Here is an 18,126-nt window from a genome sequence, read left to right as displayed (position 1 = left end):
ATTATGGCTTTGTTTGAGGTAGGGGACACTAGCATTGATAGTCATGCATCTGTCCTATGACCGTGCTGTTTCTCATTTCCCTCACATACTGCAGTGGGTTTTGTTGCCTTGTGGCCTTATGCATATTATGGGGCAGCCAGTACTGGACAGAGAGTTCCTGTTGTCCCACATAGCTGTAAGTTCTTTTTCTCTGCAGGTAGCCCAGTAGACCACTCTATTCCCTTGCATACATGCAGTAGGTCCATACATATGCTACCATAGTCTAGTACCCCATACATTTGTTGTGAAGAAGAGTGACTTGCCTTGTGAATGCAGCAGTTGAGATAGTGCTTCATAGCTGACTCTATCTGATGCGTGCAGTACACAGCCAATACATGCTAAGGTACAGGTTGCATGGTGTTGCTGGCATCCTTTTTAGTATGTATATGAGTTGGAGTGAGGTGTCAATCCCTAGGACCCTAGGTTGTTACTGCATGCGCTATGCATTGCCCTTTTGCCAAGGCCAGGGCATACTGGGCATACCTAGATCTGCCTACAGAGACAGGCTCAGGGGGTTGCTCCTCCAAGTCCCCCTGTGGGTGTGGTTGTGGGTTCGGTGGCACTGGTGGGGGGGTTGTCTGTCCCTTCCTTGTGATGATCCAGCCGCAGCTGTTTCCACAGGATCATATTGTGTAGCATGGCACATACTGTGAACATCTGTGCACATGTGGCTGGAGAATACTGCAGGGCTCCACCAGATATATTGAGGGAGCGGAACCGTGACTTGAGCATCCCAAAAACATGCTCTATGATGTTCCTAGTTTGTGCATGGGCCTCATTAAAGTGTTCTTCAGTAGGTGTGAGTGCATGGGTGTCATCATCCACGGTTCCAGTCTGTAGCTAGCATCCTCCAGCAGATGGCCATATAGGATGTTCCCCCATCAAACAGCTGGGAAGCATGCCAGTTATGGGAGTCATGATAACTGCAAGTGCTGCCAGCACACAGACTCATGATAATGCCCTGGCATTGCACACGACCTGGCAGTTGATGGAGTGATACCCCTTGTGGTTGACATAGACTCTACCCTCCTCATCAAGCAGTGCTTTGATGTGGGCATGAGAGCAGTCTGTGGCACCCGGTACCTCAGAGTAGTATGCTACATGGTGGAAGAGATGCATACTGCTGGTCCTCTCCTCAGGGGTGCAGGGTAAATAAATGTGCTCACTGGCATGTGTTTGCATGGCAGCCAGGAACTGGTGGAGTACACTGGATGCAAATACCTGTGAGACCCCCATCATGTCCCCAGCTGGTCTTTGAAAAGTACCTGTAGCTAGTATTCTAAGCACTACACATACCTTTGCTTCCACTGGGCTGGGTTACCCTGTCTTGGCTCTGGGCCTGAGTTGAGGGCGGCAAAGCTCAGTGAGTTCTTGTAGTTTGTCCCTGTCCACCCTGTAGTGCTCTACAATCTCCAGGTCATGTAGTTTCTTAAAGGTTGCCCTGGGCCTGAACACTCTTCTCCTTCTCAGTCTAGGTCTATTGTCCGCAGCAGCATCAGCACTGACCTGAGCCTTTAGCACATACAGATGTAGCAGAGCAACAGCAGCCCCTAACATTCTGTCAGTTAAAATTCCCAAGTCTGCACTCCAATGGTGCTGAGTATGTGGGAAAAATCAGATTGTAGGGTGTATGCATACTATATTGTGGTGTGCTGCAGATGCAGCTTGTTGTTACTGGCTAACTATGATGCATTCCACCTGACAGGTATATAATTGAGGGGTTTGAATGGCCCAGTGTCAGCGGAATAGGGCTTATCAGCAATTTATAAATGATTGGTTTTCCCAGGCTATTTCCTTTTTTTTAAATGCTTTCCCTGCTAAGCAGTGTGGAGCAGTGCACAAATCCATGGCATTGCTGCAAACATTGCTCAGCAGTTTGGTCACACCCTCATGCACGGGCATGCTCAGCATAGCTTAAACCAGCTAAAACATGCACCCTGCATCTAAACAAAGCTTAGCAGCACTAGAAACACCCCTCTGCTCAGCTGAGCTGAGCGGCCCGCAAACGGGTGCCTCTAAGCACCAATCCACTTAAACCTATAGTGACACACCCCCTTTTTAAGTCAGTTACCTGTTCTACTGACACAAACAAGGTCCTGAGGCTACACAGGTTTTATCTGTGGACACAGTGGCCCACTTTTGCTATTCAGTAACCCCAGCTTATTTGCATACAGATCCTTGCACATAGCCTGTATACTTCACTATTCCAGGGCCTGCCTCCTTAGTTACCATTGAAATCTACCATTGTACATATTGAATGCAAGGCCCTATAATGCATTATTCTCACATATGTCTTATTTTTAGCTTTTAAATGTTTTAATATATATTTTTTGCATAACAGCATGTTTGCAAATTGTTGCATGCTGTGCAACTGTAATATGGGTATTAAAAAAATTATTATTTTAAATTATTTTGCATTTATTTTTGGACTCACAGGGCATAGTTTTGCACATATCTGTTCCTACTACTACTAGTGCCTACTACTACAATTCTATCCTTCTAATTGGGCTTTTACAGCCCGTGTTTAATTTTTACATTTCTGTACACTGACATTTTCAGTGTACACTTCTAAAACTAACATGGGTTCTGCACAGATACCTGTCTGCTTTTTGGATTGCAAAACACCCTCATTTGCGTGCATTTCACCTGCTTATGAGATGATTTGCATGCCAAGGACACTTCTGTGTCCGCACACTTGTGCACACCCTTCTGCTCTGTTTACTGGAATGCATAGCTGCTGGATTCTGTGTTAGCTCCATGTCACTCTGCCTACATGGAAAATCCATCCTTGTAGGCTTTATTGAATTTTGCCTATTGTTTATTTTCATAGTTACTGACAAACAACTAGGAATATATCAGGTATTGCATGATATAAAAGAAAAATGACAATCAACTTTTCTATCTCCCACCATGGCATAATCACATGATACCCTTCAATAACATGTAGGCCTCTGTTATAAGTTCATAGGTTCATAGGTAGGTACTAGACTATTGTCCCTAGGCCCTATATAAGCCTAGTCAAAAAGGTACCCTGGCTTTGCCATCCAAGAAAATTATTTTCCTGTGCCCCTCTCGAGCAGAGCCACAGAAGTGATCCCCAGGGTGAATTTCCTATCTCCCATTCAATCATCAAGATTTTTCTTGAAGAGTGCTAATGAGGAGTTTTGTTTGATATAGATAGGCATTTGTTCAAGAGTATGAGAAGTCTTTGGGACAGGAATCTGTCCCTCCAGCATGTTCTGTTTATTGTGGCGACAAGGTTTTGGTCCCTAGAGTGTGTAGCTCAGAGGGATTGGGATTTCTTTAAGTGTAGCATGTCCAACACCTCTAAGTTTGACATAGCTTTGTATGTTAGGCAGAGCTCGCCTCTGAGTAGGCAATATGTGATGGAGTAAAGCTGAACTTTTTTGAGACGGTCTGCGTTGGGCATCTGTTTGAGGCCAGTAATCCTCTTTGTGAGGTATTTCTGTGACCTTTCTAGTTGTTGTAGCTGTCTTGTGAGGTACATACCAAAAGGGGCGTTATACTCTATAATGGGTCTAATGAGTGATGAGTAGAGAGGAAAAATTACCTCTTTTTTCCTGGATGAGAAACCTTTTGTGATGAGGTGTGCCACGTAGAAAGATTTCCTGACTACTGTGGTGATGTGATTATCAAAGGAGAGACCACTGTTCACCTGTGTCCCAAGGTCTCTTATTACATTTTCAGTGTTAAGTAGACTACCATCTATGTGGTGGTTCATGGGTACAGAGGTTTTACCAAAGGGGATGACAATGCACTTTTTGGCATTGAGCTTAAGGCCATGGCATTAACACCAGGCATCTGCTTCAGTGAGGCCGTTTTGTAGGATGTCCACATTGTTAGGAGTTTTAATTATGGCTCCTAGTTTGCAGTCATCTACGTACTTCATTAGCAAAGACCTTCTGTGTTAGCCTATATTTCTGAAAAGTAGATAGCAAACAGGAGAGGACCCAGGACTGATCCCTGTGGTACTCCAATTGTTACTGGTCTGACGTCGGATTTGGAGTCTGCTAGTTTCACAGTCTGGGTTCCGTCAGTGAACCAGTTGGCAACCCATCTTGTGACACAGGGATTATACCTAGTTTAGTGAGTTTATCTATAATTCCAGATTGGAGGATGGTGTTGAAAGCCCTGGCGAGATCTAGATAGGCTGTGTGAACCACCTTACCTTTATCTATGGCTTTGGTGACTGCTTCAAAGAAGTCTGTCAGGTTTAGGAGATATGATCAGACTTTTACAAACCCGAACTGAGTGGGGTCCAGAGTTTGGAGATTACCAATGTCATTGTTTATACGTTTCATAATGATATGTTCCATAGTCTTGCAGACCAGGCTCGTCAGGCTAATGGGGCAGAAGTTCCAGGGGTCTGTGGTGTAAGTATGAAAATATAAACAATAAGTGATGAGCAGTGATTCATTTTTTACCATGATATATCCTAGATAAACAATCTTAGTGTAATTTTATTAGTATGTTCTTGCACTTTCCAACATTGCCTATTATTAACTAGTAAGTTACTTATTAAATGAAGCCAGACCCAAAAAGGTTCTGAATGCCATAGGTTGCTATGGGTGTGAACTGAAAGTATACAAAAAGGTGCTATAGGCTTGAATGAATTAATACATACTGGATCTGTATTTTGCTGATTGCAGATTTCTTGTAGTACAGCTGCCTTTCAGTTATAGTATGTCCATATTACAACTTCATGTTTTACATTTTTCTCTGTTGTATAAGATTGTCTATGCTGAAACTGGAGTGTTTCTCCCCAGGTTTCCACTAAAAAGAGGCTACCTCTGCCCAGTCAGACTACCTCATTCAACAAAAGCAATCAATCAATAAAATATAAGCAAACATAATACATTTGCACAGGTGGACAAGGAAGTACATGGGTGCATGTATTTTACAGGGAAGTGTGTGAGAGTGAATGCTGAAGTGTAGCAAAAGAAAATGTGCATTTATGGTTACTGTAGGAATTGGATTGGGGTGATTAATGCTGACAAGGGCCATGGTCAATGGATGTAAGGGATGTGTTGTGAGCTGTGGTGGTGTATGTTTATAGGTGTGTCTGCAGGGACACAGCCTCAGGACTTGACACAGCACTGTGGCACAGCCTTATGGACAGGTCCAGGGCATGCATGATAGATGGTTCAGCTTCCTATGCATTCCCCTGTACATGATAGCTGTCCCTACCAGGAGTTGCACTGGCTATACCATGAACTTTGCTTGATGCTGATGTACTATGTGACCTTGACTGACATTTGCTGGAGGTTGTGCCAGCATGATGATGGCCATAACAATAGGGATACCTTCTCCTGGTTGTAGACACCTCCACAATTCATATTGCTGTGTAAGTGCTAGATGTCTGGGAGCAGGAACACTCTCATCCATGGCCATGTTGGCTAACATCTACATAGCATGATGGCACTGTGCATTTGCTGGGTTGCAGCCACTAACACACCAACCTCAGTGGGAGGGCAGTAACCATAGCTCTGGCAGACACCATTACCAACCCCCTCGTGGACAATGCCCATGAGTGCTGAGGTCAGATTCAGAAATCTGCCCACTGGGGACCAGCATGCTTTCCTGATATATAGTCTCCATCAACCTTTTTGCCTGCTATTTGTGTATCATTGGTGTCCACAGACAGAAAAACTGTGTCCATGGTTTGTGTAGGGGGATGCTGTGATCACACTGCCTGTGTCAAACACATTCATTTACCCCCTGACCTGTTCCAGCTCATCTGCGCCATAATTATCAGAGGCTGCAGATCCTCCAGCATCAGGGTGAACAGTTCTACAGTGCTAGTGCTGGACAGGAATGCATTTACAGGTAATCTTCCTTCTGTTTATGATATGAAAAGTAGCATTTTACAAGGAAAACTGCATGACGGACATACTGTATAATAAGGGCAATATTTTTTTTTTTTACTATCCTGGAGTCTTTACTTGAAAAATGCAGGTAATTTTATTCTTGGTATTTTCAACTTATTAATTTAATGTTCAAATGTGGGCACATTCTTGGTTTCACCCATTAATTTGGTATTCATCCATTGTTCATCAAGTTAGAGGTGAGAGACTTTGGCTCCATTCTTATCCATGAGGTACATTGATAGGACCTCTTCTTTCAGTCCACGGGGAGATAGTAGACTGTATTTAATAAAATATTAAAAATAATTTGAATTTACAGCCTCTATTACATCAGATGCATTCCTAGCACTTTCCTAATTGGCTCCATTTATCTGATGTTTAGTTTTCGTGGGTGTTTGTCCCTTGCTTTAGAGATAAGGAATTAAGAAGGATTTTAGGGTATATTCATTTGGTTCATTCCTTATGAGTCTAGTGGATTTAGAAGACATACATAATGGGAACAGCAGTTAGCTGCACAGGGTCAATCCCTTTTCATGAAAGGGCAGTTGGAAGACCTGAAAACTGTGGAGGCCCCTCACAGTTGTCTTAAGAGGTGCATTCAGCAAACCTTGGTCATCAATGGGCATTAAGCCTCAGATAAAACAGCACAGTTTAGGTGATTCCCAAAGTTAGTCGTATGAATATTTGTAAAGTTTCATTAAGCTATCAGCAAAAAAGGAAGGTAAAGGTCATTCAAGTCAGTAAGTAATAAGAGTTTGCCAGATACTACAAAGCCTCACTTGATAAGGGTAGAGAAGACATATATAATCATTTAGGGAATAACATTTTCACCTCTGTTTCTGGTAATCCAGCTAGTGTGTTGATGTGGGACCCTCTGAGACTGTGTTTAGCTCATCACAGTTTGGCTGTCACTTTTTCATCCTCTTTTTGGTAAATGTAAAATTCAAGTGACAAGTATTTGGACAGTTTTGACTCAGCCCTGATGGGGCTCAACATATCTTGGTTACCAAGGAATTTGGGAACAAGGACTTGGAATCAGCTCTGGCAACTGTGGGCTGAAGGCAACTGAATAAGTGTACATATAAAGCATGGGATAATCAAGTAGTGAGTTTTGCACATTCCTGACTCTAGCCTTTGGAGATTAACCTCCCTATGCTCTGCTCTTATGAGCTAATTGCTTTGATAATGAGTTGTTTGTCAAACAATTTAGTATTGCATCAACCAGGCAGTGACATGCAAGCAGTGGTGGCTGGTGACTTCAAATCAAAGGGGGGCTGCAGGAGATAGACGAATGGGTGGGGTCAATGGAAGGGGTGCAGACAACTAGAAAGGGGAGGAGCTATGCTCAAAACCACAAAAACTAAACATTAATTAAATATGCTGCCCTGGGTGCCAAACCCTCATTATGAGAGTCCAATCAAGACAAATGAAGTGTAAAAGAATAAAAATATTTCAATGCATTGGCTGCTTGACAGCTTACTTAATATCTAGATGGAAACAAAAAGGTTGTGAGGCATGAAAAAATAAATTACTTTTTAAATACATTATGCCAGTCAAAATCAAGTATAAGAAAAACGTGCAGCACCCAGCTCAAACCGCTTCTCCTTGCACTGCATTATAATTTATATTCAGCTTTATTAAAGTACCAAGTAACATGCTGAAAGTAGCAATCTCTGTGATACCCCCACTTGTAAAAATGTTTATCCAAAAAAGACCTGCTGCCTGACAACTATCTACTTGTTTTATGGGGAAACATGATCAAAGTAAAAAATAAAAGCAAACAAGCTCAAGATACATTGCTTAAAGGATTACTGTACAGGTTATGGACCACACATGAATGGCATTCTGTTTAGTTTATGGGTAAAGTCCTCAGAGATCACTGGAAGTCTCCAACAAGTGTAATGAACTTCTTAAAATAATGTAATCCTGTCCTTTATTACAAATACTGTCATATGCATTTCAATACCCAATGCTTATACATTATCTAGTTAAGTATTCCCTGCATGGCAACAACAGAAAGGCTTCAATGTTGGCAATTCTTTAACAGTATGCTTATTAAAGCTTACTAGTATGTTACGATCTCAGACAAGCTTACCTGATGGTCATTAAAGCATTGCTACTTAAAACACAGAGCAACAGGCACTTTCTGAGTAATAAGCATAAATCAACTGTACAAAAATATGACAGAAACCAGACCATTCTGCAAAATCAAGAACAGATGAAAAGCCACTGTAGTACTTGTGTCTACCTTGGATGGGGGGATACCCTGCACATTTACACTGCATGGGGGGATACCCTGCACATTTACACTGCACAACTGCTCCTTGCCTTGCTTGGACACATCCAGAGTCACTACATGGGGGAGTGGGGTGCAACAAGTATGTCACAATTTGAAATGTCTCTGGTTGACTGATGGCCCCGACACATTTCTCATACCTCACCATCAGAGCAAAGCCATACATAGAAGTGGGACAAGGGCTCAAAAATAAGGACAATTTTTAAATATTGCTCTTATAAACTTAGAAAGATAATAGAATAGTAGGTCTTGTATTAGTATGAATTTTCTGAAGGATATGAAATCTGAAACTCAAATGTCTGTCATTATTTTCTAACTTCGGTCTTTAATGATGTACCACTAATTTGCCAAAAAAACAATTTTTCGAAAAATGGACCAAAAATGTGATGCAAAAATATAAAATAGCCATACAATACAGCTGGGAACCTGTCAAAGAAGGGACATTTTTTAATAATAGTACTGCTAACTTGAGCAGCTGATAAAATAAAAAAATCTACATGCATTTCTGAAATAAAAGTAATCTATAACTCTGATTATTACAGTTATTTCTAAATTGTAAACCCCCCATGTTTTCTTCCAAAATTGCTATTTTGCAGAGGGATTATTAGGGGAAGAGCAACATTTTGAGCCAAATTCGGGACAGTTGAGAGGTTTGGCTATGCCTAATTCTATAAAGCAATTTATTTGTATGTACCTCTCAACCTGTTATTGCAATAAATCTGGACAAGGCCAAATATATTGGGGGAACATAAACAGTACTAAAAATTGCTCTTGCATAAACTGAGACAGTTAATAGAACAGGTCTTACTTCAGCATGCATTTTTCTGAAGGTTATGAAGTCTGAAACTCAGTGCCATTAGTGACTTAATTCCTAAATGATTTTCCAGAAAAAACACAAATATTATGAGGAACAAACCAAAAATAAGAAGCAAAAATCTATTCATTCTGTGAAAATCTGGACAGTTGGGAGGTATAGATCAGCTGGGGCTGTCTTTGAGATTGCCGCCCTTCCCCCTCACAAAATCATGGTCGAATGGAGCCTTCCCCCCTGCAGCCATTCCAATGATCCATTATTTGGCTATATCACTCCATTTACCATAAACACTAATGTGCATACTGCTTTACTTCTATGATGATTTGGATTTCATTTGAAAGTTTTATTTTGCATTTTACAGCCAAACACTAAGATATCTGCTAAACAAAGCAACGCAGTCTCACAATGAAAACAGGCTTAGCATTAAAAACTTCTCCTCCCTTGAAACGCACATTCAATGAAACAGCATTGAAACCCACATTCAAAGAAAATACATTTTGCCAGTGGCAGATACAGATTAACTTTGGGCTGTTTTCAAATCATAGGCCCCTTGCACATGAAACATACATGTGCTCTTTGATACACCTTCCTGATTCTACTAAATTATATTCCTTGTACAATACAGTACAGTTGTTAGACGGCATTTTAAATTTATTGTTTTGAACATTTTTCCAGTAAACAATGAAACAAAATGCATGCACCAATGACAAAACTACCCAATTCAGAACATTTCCATCATAAAAGTCTACTCAACCTTCTACAGTCCACCAGTATCAGTAAATATGTACAATCTCTGAAGTAGTAAAAGTCATCTAAATAATTCCACATTAAAGAAATCTGTAACAATGAAGAGGTTGCTGCTAGTAAACAACTTTATATGTCACTGTTTATTCATCTACAAATAAAGTGCCTGTTGCCCTTGAGGAATAAATTGCCTATGTTGCATGCATTAAAAAAAATAAAAATAAGCTAGTAATATTGCAATAGTGACTGTATGGCAAACTGATAACAGGTTCATAGTTACTACTCTAGGTATCTTTGCCAAAAAGACTGCAGCATCCACCCACTTTACAGTATCAGCAATGCATCTATCTACTGTGGGATTAGAACCCACAGCCTTCTGTATCAAAAGCAAGAACACTACCTGTTGTGCTATTAATGCAAGCAGACTCAGAATCAGCAGCACTAAAGTTTTGTTCCCCTGCAGCTCTCAGCTCCTTGTAAAATCTACTCGACACATAGTTGTATCTCTGAACTTTGCAGCACAAGAAATCTGGAAAAAGCCGAAATTTATTTGGGGGGGGGACAACCAGGGACACATTTTAAACATTGCTTGTATAATGTTGGAAAGTTGCTAGAATAAAATGCTGTGTTACCACCATACATTTCACTGCCACGTCTTTAACCCAGGGGACCCTGTGCAAAACAGTCAGAGAAACATACCACTATGCCAAATCAGCTGTTTTGTAAAAGAGAGGAAGATAAACATAAATGGCTACCATTTAGTGAATTCAGTTCTCAGCATAGCTGTCAACCTCTTGGCACAAAACACCTGAACAAAGCCAATAATGGGGGGGGGATACAACCCCCAAACATTCAGTGAATTCAGTTCTCACTATAGCTCTCAACCTCTTAGCAAAAAACATGTGGACAAAGCCAGTAATGGGGAGGGAATACAGCCCCCAAACATTCAATGAATACAGTTCTCACCATAGATAACTCTCAACCTTAGCACAAATACCTGGACAAAGCCAATAATGGGGAAATACAGTCCCAAAAATAGGGACAAATTTCAAATATCCATGTTATAAACTTAGACAACTGCTAGAACAATTTTGTGTTACCATGTACTTTCTGAAGAATATGAAGTCTGAAATTCAAATGCCTATTTTTCAAACTTTTAACCAGGAAACTAGTCTGACTTGGAACAAAAGACAATTTTCAGCAGAGTAGAGAGAAATGCCAATCACATCTTTGCAAATAAAGAGAACATACAGACACCACAGCCAAGAATCAAACCAGATAACCTGTAGCTGTTAGGCAACAATAATACCAGTGCACCACTACACTACAGACATCGCAAGGAAAAATGTAGATACAGAAACTGCAGATTTTATGAGGAACAGAACAAATATGAGGCAAAAATCTGCAAGTCTTTTTTTTTAGAAATGGTGGTGGATAGGGAATTCAGGTCCTTGCCACCTGCATCCAAGGTACAGGGTTCAAGTCTCAGTCTCTATCCACCACCATTTGCTCTCTCTAGACACCAGTATATAGTAACTGGGGCAATTCACACACACACAGGAAAGGCAGGCAGAGGTTTACTAGCTTTGCCTCACCAACTACTACTTTAAAGCTCTTAACAAACAGTGTCTAATTTACTGAGTGAAATTAATATTAATACAAATGGTAGTTTGACCAAGATCAAGGCTCTTAGGAGTGGCCCACACAGTGTCAACAAATAAATATGCAAGTACTCTTAAAACTTAAATATCTCTACAAAGATCATCAACAATGAAAGATTTAAAATATTTAATAATAAATAATAAAAGAACAAGAAAATACTGAGTATATATTCACAGTGACATCAGAGCTCAAAACACAGGAAGTAGTTGTAATAACACTGAAGTACTGGCTCAGACAAACAAAGAAAAGCAATATCTAAACTAAGCTTCACTATATTCCTGACTGAATCTAAGAGAATCACTATTCCCTAATAGCATACTTAATAGAGCAAGGCAGATGATGTGGTGAATGGTTCTTCTTGTTGTCAGGCCTAAGACAGAATATAGAATGCTCTGTCTCACTAAGAAACTTCTCAAAATAATATCTAAAATACTACTTGTGTGATAGCTTGCAGAATGACATCACTTCTGGTCATCTGACTTCCAGTTCCCATGCAAGACTCCTATTGCTGGAAACTGGCAAGACTTAGCACCTACCTGTAAAAATACACATAAAAGGGCTTTTGCTCAGATCTTTTGCAGGTGCTGGAAGTCATAAAACAATTGCATACCTCCACAGTTCCAGAGTAGTAATTATTTCACCCCAAAGGCAATACAGAATGCTTTCTAGTGCATAGTTTATGTCTCTGGCTGCATTGAAACCTGTGAGATAGAATCTTTATGGCCTAGCCTATAAGGTAATTTAATTTCAGATATTTTTCTAAAGTTTGCTGGACTGAGGTTAACCCTCCAGTTTCCTCTATTAAAACATACACATTTAAATAGTTACAATAGTGCATGTACATTTCTGTTCTCTCCAGTATGGCACACTGTGGATACATTTCAAACACAAGCACTTTACAAATACATTTCAACACAAACATCTGCACAAATCAGTTTGATATACACAAGGCACACAGTTCTAATACATTTGTAACACCAGCATATTTTATGACATGCAATTCTAATACATTGGTAACACAAGCATCTTATATAAATCAGTTTGATATTCACAAATGACATATAATTATTTACAAAATTCCAGCTAGCTGTGCTAGCAGTACCTCCTTTTGTCACACATTCTACTTTTGAAAAGGTGTGGGACACTCAGGTGGGCCTATTTACTTTCTTGGTGGTGTCTGTGGCAGGGGTGCAGCCACCACTTATAAATTGAAAGGGCTTGTTAGCACATTATACTCCTGGCTCTTCAGTTGGACATGATATTCTCCTTATTTTGAGTGCTACAAGCTAAACTGTATTGCCTAAGGTCAGTAATTAAAAAAATAGAGTCTGTTATGTAATGTAGCATTCATGATTCTTCATCTTGCAGGTAGAACAGTAGCCTCAGTAGATGTTCCCAAGAACTGTATCTAATTTTATTACAAGGAGGTGGCTAGAAACCCCAGGGTCATGGTATCTAGTTGGGTGAAAGCTGACAGTCATTTGTGGTCCATCTTCTTCAATGACTTCAATGGGTTGTCCATTTGTCAAGATGACTGGATGTCAGTGAAACCTTGCAGTTGTTTATAGACACATCATGACAGTTTTGCATTGGTGTTGACTTCTAAGGCTGATGGTTTTCCACACCTTGGCCTGCTTCATGATCCGCAAAGAGGAAAAAAGATATTACCTAGGATTTAACAAAATCTGTGTAGGCTCCTTGTGCAGCCAACATGGAATGTATCCATGTACATGGCCACAGTTCCCCCTCAGCAGCACGCCATGCATATTAATGATGGCATGCTGCCGAGGAAGACCATAGGATCAGGTTATTGAATCAGTGTAGGGAGACATGTAGAGACTACTCGTGGTTGTGGATGGCATGTACTGCTCCCCTCTATTGTCAAAACACTGTGAATTGGGTCAAATGTGTAATATTTTATTTTAATTTTTTTCCATTTTTTGCATGTTTGCATGATGTGGCATGGAGTGCAGCAATGCCAAGCTGTGCTCACATATAGACAGCTGACACCTGCCAGACATATAAAAATAGAAACTGGATGTTATTAATTATCATAATTAATTTTTATTCTGTTTTTTTTTTTAATTGCTGTTTGCACGGAGCAGAGCGCAACAGAGTTGAGCAATGCTCATATATACATAGCTAACAGATGTTGCTAGACATCTAAAAATAGAAACTGGATGTCATTAATTATTTATATCTCAGTCTATTTAAGCATGTTTGCATGGCACACCATTGTGCTTAGCAGTACTAACAGGTAGCCCTGTAGTATATGTGAAGTTTGGCAGTTTTTGTAATATCCAAGTGGCTAAATGGGTAGAGATACAGCCTAATGTTTAGAAGGCTTTGGTTTTGAGTCCATAGCAATGATAAGATGTGTATAATTTATCATATATGTTTAATTTTAAAAACAAATCTGTGAAATATGACACTGTTGCTCAGGGCTGAGCACTATTTAAACATGCTACTGACTACTTTTTTGTGTGGTGCTAAGTTTAGCTAAAACCTTGGTTGTGCAAGTTTTCATACTGCTTAGCTCTGCTTAGCTGGTTTGCATGGTGCTAAGGACTGCAGCCCTTTTTTGAATGTTGCTCAATGACATGTAAGTGTGGGAAAACAGCCTATATTAACAGCAATAGGCAGGAATTCTGCATCATTCCTTGGAGTCTAACTGACTGCGGAATATGGCAGGAGGTGTTGGTGAAGGTGTGCTCTTTCAGGCGCAGAGATGAGGTGTTCAGGAGTTCAGAGTCTTTGTTGGGCTCCCGGTGAAAAATCATGAACCCAGACTGCTGCAGGGCAGTTTTCAGGGCTCAGAGTGTAAGGTGGAAGCCTGGAACCATTTGGTCAGTGAACTTACCAATGTTACTGGAATCCCCCACACAGATGAGTAGTGTTGTCACCATTAAGATGACCTGAATAGGGGAAAGAGGGGAACCTTGGACACCTTGGTCCAAGAAGCTAGAGCTGGGAATGCCCCACAAATATGTAAGTATGTTTTCCTCTGTTTTACTAATATGCAAGTTGAATGTATGCAAAACTTGAATGCATAATGGTATGATTCTCTCCCAACAACTGCAGCTGAGAGGGCTCACAATGTCGAGTCCCAAGCCAGGTGCCTAGCCAGGTTGCACCACGAGTGTGGTATGTATGGATAAGTTATGGTAAATCTAGTGCAATAAGCAAGAAATAGTAAAGCATTTACTGCAATAAAATATACAGCATAAAAACTGTAGTGTAATAAATGGTCAAGTAGAGAGCCGTAGTGCAATAAATGAACAATAACAACTGTATTCCAAAAAAAATAAACAATACCAATAACAGTAAGCAAAATGGTATACAGCAGGATTGTGTTGTCATAACCATTGCAGTAGAGCTGTATGCATTACTTGTCTGTGGCAAGGTTGCTGCAGTCAAGTGTAATGCCATAATAGCTGTAGAATGCAAATGCAATGATCTGAAAACTGTGTTGTTAAACTTGTAGCATGGTCTAAGGCTGTCTCCAGGCCATCAGTCACATAATGCTCTCTGTTCCTTCTAATTCAGGTAATAAAGGTATATGGGGTGGGGGTGAGGTAGCCCAGTCTATGGGCAGATATTGAGTGGACATCACAGACATTTATCAGCAATACCAATAAAATGTTAAGCCGCATTGTTAATCCCTACAGAAATCTGTTTTAATAAATGCATTATGGCCGTATTCCATGCATGCGGGTTCCTCTGTCACTGCAGTCAGGTATACCACTGTAATAGTTCTGGAATGCAAACTAAATTCATTTACATAATGATCTCTTTTTCTCCCACTCCAGGAACAAAAGGTATATGGGAAAGGTAGCCCATATTATGAACAGTTATGATTGTGGCTACATTTCACAGACAAGTATCAGGAATACCAATAAAGTGTTAAGCAGCATAGCTGATTCCAAAAGAGATTTGTTTCAATAAATGCAGTACAGCTGTATGCCATGCATGTGTATTCTATTGTCACTGCAGTCAAGTATAGCACTGTAATAGTTCTACAATGCAAAACAAATTCAGTCGCATAATGCTCTATTTCATCTCACTCAAGGAAAAAATGGTATATGGTTGAGGTAGCCCATATTATGAGCAGATATGAGTGTGCTAACACTTCACAGACAGTTATCAGCAATACATATAAAGTTAAATTTATTGCAGATGTTCCCTGCAGTCACAGGTATTGGGTTATAGTTCCAACTAAGGCAAGACGTATGCCTATAATATGTACTGTATACAAGCATGCCTCTCAAGTGTCACAGTTTACTGCCTAATCTGTCACTGTATTAGCAAAAAAATGATTACCTGGAATGCAATGTATTAGCAAATCTGCTTACAGAAAACCATGGTAGTTTTAGACGTCCACAATATGTGAAAGTGTTCTGTGTAGTAGTGTACCTGCATTTGTTATTGCTTAGCCCATACTGACCCATGCTAACAGCTTGAGAGATATGTACTTGCTACATCACCTTTAGGAGAATTGTAGTGTATTTAGTATCAGTGTTTTCAGGGATATAGTCTGCATTGTCAGTAATGGATTGTCTCTCTCTCTCTCTCTCTCTCTCTCTCTCTCTCTCTCTCTCTCCCTACCCATTATCTTCATTTATATATTATTGCCATTTATTGTTATGATTTAATATTAACATATGTTGTTAAACTAGATTTTTGTAAAATGTGATGTAATATTATATGTTATTATGATTCAACATTAGCATACATTGTTTAACTATTTTGTTGCTCTTATGGTTTACTTCTTACTGTCATTCTGTTACGATACTGACTGTTATGCTATTTACTGTTGTGTTACATATACTATACATTAATATGTATTTTGATGAATGAAAATGATGTTCCATTCTGATAACACTAACAATGACTTGATTATTACTAGACTTAACATATTGCTATTCCTCATTCACCACAGCATGTCAAAGTAGGCTGGGTCTAGCTGATCCCTCTACCTTGCCTCAACCAGCCATGACACTGGCTCCCAGCACGTCTGGGACCCAGACTGGTGGTGCCCCCTCTGCTGCCCCAGTACTACCTGCAGCATCAGGTAGTACCATCCCACTGGATGGGGCCCGGCCCCACTCTGGGAGTGGTGGTGGACGGGGTGTTGTCACCCAAGATGAGCTGCCAGTCTTGGTGCACAGGATAGTCTACCATGGGTTTGTCCACTGCCTGTGAAGGATTGAGAACATGCTGTCCAACCTGGTGGGGCAGCCTGTCCCTGGTGCCCAGCCTCCAACACTGCCACTCCCGGGGCAGTGAAAACATAGCACCGAAAAACCCATGGGTGGGGCTGTGAGTCACATTGCTGCCATCTAGAGGGACATGGGACTTGGATTCACCAACACCCTCGTTATCCAAAATATTCACTCCCCTCATGTGTCACACACCACTCCTGTCCACTGTCTTGTTTGTCTTGTCAGTCTGGAAATGCCTCCTCACCTACACAACTTACCTCCCCCACATGTATCTATGTCCCTTCCACAACATTCCATTCTCACCTTAAAAAAGAAAATATGGCCACCTGTCCCCAAAAAAAAAAAATGTTCCACACACAGCTCTCCATTGCGTGCATGTGTCCACTGGACACACATAATTTGGCCCAATTGGCTTGACAATGCAGTTATGTTGTCCTCACCCTTCTCTCTTGGATTGAGAGTTCAAAGTCATATACAAATTTTGTCAAAGTTCACACTTGTTGTTGTGCAAGAAATGGATAGCTATGGTTCTTTCCTACACCCTTCCTGCACATCCCTACCTACCTTTCACTATGTTTTCCCCTGCTTGCACCCCATTTCACCACTTTTCTATCTCCCAATTTTTCTTTATATTTTTTAGCTTGTAGCTGCACAGCACACTGCATCATGCAGCTTCACTCTGCTCAGCTAAATAGAGATATATTGACTATAAGTGTTTTTAAACTTGTAATACACAGTTACAAAATAAACACCTGTCCCATATTTCAAACCCAAGACCATTGCACCTGCAGACCACTGCATTAACCTGCCATGGCACACAACTTTCACTTAAAACAGCTGGTTTAAAGACAACATAGTAATTGACATTTACAGTCATTAATTATGTTTCAGCGGAGCTGTGAGTCGCACCACTTCATGCAAACTTGATTAAAAAGTAATGGAAAAATGGGAGTGTACCTTAGACTCTGGTTCAATAGTACATCACTAGAAAGCCAAAGACATAATAATGGATGTAAGTGGGGACTATGATAGTAGGTAAATGTGCCCTTCAGCAGCAACATGTAGAAAAGTACCTGCTAAGGCATTAATGGCAAAATACATGTTCAACTGAGACCCTGGTGCACACATACATCCATATAAAGCCATGCACATGCTGATGGATGTAGAAAATGTATGTTACATCCTGTATGTGTGCACATATATCTTGCAAATGCACCTGCCGCAGCAGTGACTCAGTAGCTCAGTCTGCTAATTGCCTTGCAAATGGTACATTTTGCCACATACAATTCTGGTTTCAAATCCAGTGGTGTGTAGAACTGAAGTTACAGTATTGTGAAGGCAGCAATTGATGACTGAGTCATGCATTCTTTATCCACACACTGCATTTCAAATGGCATGTCTGCTTTGCATTGATGGAGGTCACAGGCCTACATGTAGAAAAACACTTCACATATCCCTGTAGCA

The sequence above is a fragment of the Protopterus annectens genome, chromosome 2.part0 (assembly GCF_019279795.1).
Source record: "Protopterus annectens isolate FY-2018-M chromosome 2.part0, PAN1.0, whole genome shotgun sequence".
Classification (NCBI taxonomy): Eukaryota; Metazoa; Chordata; order Ceratodontiformes; family Protopteridae; genus Protopterus; species Protopterus annectens.
Note: the sequence above shows the minus strand (reverse complement) of the source record.